We start from the raw sequence: 2,508 nt of genomic DNA on the forward strand, positions 1-2,508 counted from the left end.
CTGTAAATCATTTTTTCTCTAAAAGGTTCGCAGCTTTATTGTTATTATTGCTTCTAGTGCATTGAAATTAAAAGTTGAAAATAAATGATTCATCGTGATTGTATTGGACCCGCGACGGACTTTCTAAAATACTTTTTCGTTTGAAACACCGATTTAATTATATACATGTCTTTCTGACTACTCTCCCTCTCATCGTGAAGGGTAAGAGAGTTAGGCAACACTCATAATATTTATAATATAAAGAATCATAATATTCTTTTATAGTTACAACACAAACAAACAGATAAAATGGCTAAACATCTGTTAATTATTTCATATATTTTATTTTATTTTTGTAACTGGCCAATATATTTTAATTATTTTATTATACCTTAGATTTGATCATGTACAGCAGTTCTATACTATATAGGAATATAATATGATAATAAAGAAATTGAAATCATGACTCAAGCGGTGCAACAGTAGTGACAAACTGTAGTATATGGAGGTGGATAGTTTTGGTGATGTGGGTGCGTGTTGACTTCCCAAACGTTACCACCGCCAAACTAAAATCTTTCCAGTATGTCTTTCTTCCAACAAAAAACTTAACACTCTTTGTCTGGAAACAGAAATATCTCCCCCTTCATCAAACAGATTCATGACCCCTTGTACGAATAAGTTTTTGTTTTGAAAGCGAAGAATCATTGTCTGTCTATTAACTTAAGAAAGATAAAAATAAAAAAAAGTTGTTGATTAGAATAAAAACTTTTCGAAGCAAAGCTGCTTATATCATATCAAACAGATTGATAACAACAACAAGTCTACCGTCTATGACATGAGCGATTAAATGTCGATGATACTGCATACGAAAATGATGAAAATCAGAAACACTGATGAAATAACTAAAAAAAACTTGGTCCGTATCAAATCCAAACAAAAATGAGGTTGTAATCAGCACAGAACTAAGTCATCATAGTCAATCTAAACAGTACATTATAATGATGGTTACTAATATCAGTTCCACAGAAAATCAACATATGGCTTTATATATTAACATCCCTTTACGACAATTAGTGGACTAAGCGACTAACTCAGAGGGTATGATGAATTGATCCCCATTCAAGGACTAACCCAATATAGTTCTCCATCTGTCGTAATGAAAGTGACTCCCATCTGCAGATTTCCATACAATGTTAAGAATTACATTTGTATCAGAACGTACAAGTCAAAGGATTACTGGTGAGTTTAATTGTTACATTGGAAAATAATTAAGAGAGACAGAAGAGGTAAGAGTTACATAAAAGAGAACACCGTACGTTCCTCTCGCCATCGCCACTGTTGCAATTTTAAAAAATATACGTTAAGAAAATTAACAACATTAAAGAAAAAAATTAAGAGACGAGAACAAATAACCACCAAACGATAAGGATGAATCACAAACATAAAGGAAGACTCACACGTCAACGGGTCTTTTAATATATATCAACGAAGACTCACATNGAAATAATACATGGAGGCGAAATTAGGCAACGTTGCACACACTCACTGGAAAATGTGAAAATTAATTATATCACTTATGTACCGTTTTGATTTTTAGTCTCAGTCGTTCAAATATTTTCAACATGCGAAACCGTAGAATGAACAACAGAGGTGGACAAAAATTAAAAGAGTTGATTGATAAATATATAAATTCTGTAAAGAGGCAACTCAGCAGGGTTGTGTCTTTTAGATTGTAGAGAAGCACTGTTTCGGGAAAGATCGTTCGTTTTGTTTTAACAAAAGAGGCGACTTTTACTTTTCATTCTTTTCTTCTACTTCTCAACCGTTAGATTATTATTATGACCTCAACAGTCCCTCCTCTGAATTATTAAGTTTTCTGTGATTGTATTGTAAATCCTTTAGACACGGAATCAATTAAACTAATTTGAAAAGCCTTCTTCTAAATCCTTTAGCCACAAAGACGCCGCAAACTCACTACCAACGCGTCCGTTGGTTTTGGTTGCGATTCCTTTTTTCTCACAAGTTACACACCTTCGCAGCAAAGGTTCACGATTCATTCTCATCACTCTGTTTGCTAATAGATTGCAATTCAGTTTCAAACTAATTAAAGAGTACCGGTTGTAATGGTGTCACATCTTGTTGACTATAATTAAGAGGATTTCATGATAACAAAGCCTGCATTTACAATGGCAAGTAAACGGATAATTATATATCGTCGATTCTCCGCAAATTCACTTCACACGTACATAACATAAGCAATGCAACAACATCTGTTTTGTTTTAACATCTAATCGAACATTCAAAAAAAATCTAAATATAAAATCTACACATTTGAGAATTGAAACATTAACGATACAACCATATGGCAGGCCTACTTACCATCAATGAATCGAAATCAGGGACAAACGATAGATTTGAAAAACTTAAGAAACAAAAAGTTTACAAAACAAAGATAAATGATGACTGGGTTTAGAAACTATAAGAAATATCAAAAGGGTCGAATGTATTCTGTACGAAGAAGCTGTAATA

The sequence above is a fragment of the Camelina sativa genome, chromosome 12 (genome assembly GCF_000633955.1).
Source record: "Camelina sativa cultivar DH55 chromosome 12, Cs, whole genome shotgun sequence".
NCBI classification, from domain to species: Eukaryota; Viridiplantae; Streptophyta; class Magnoliopsida; order Brassicales; family Brassicaceae; genus Camelina; species Camelina sativa.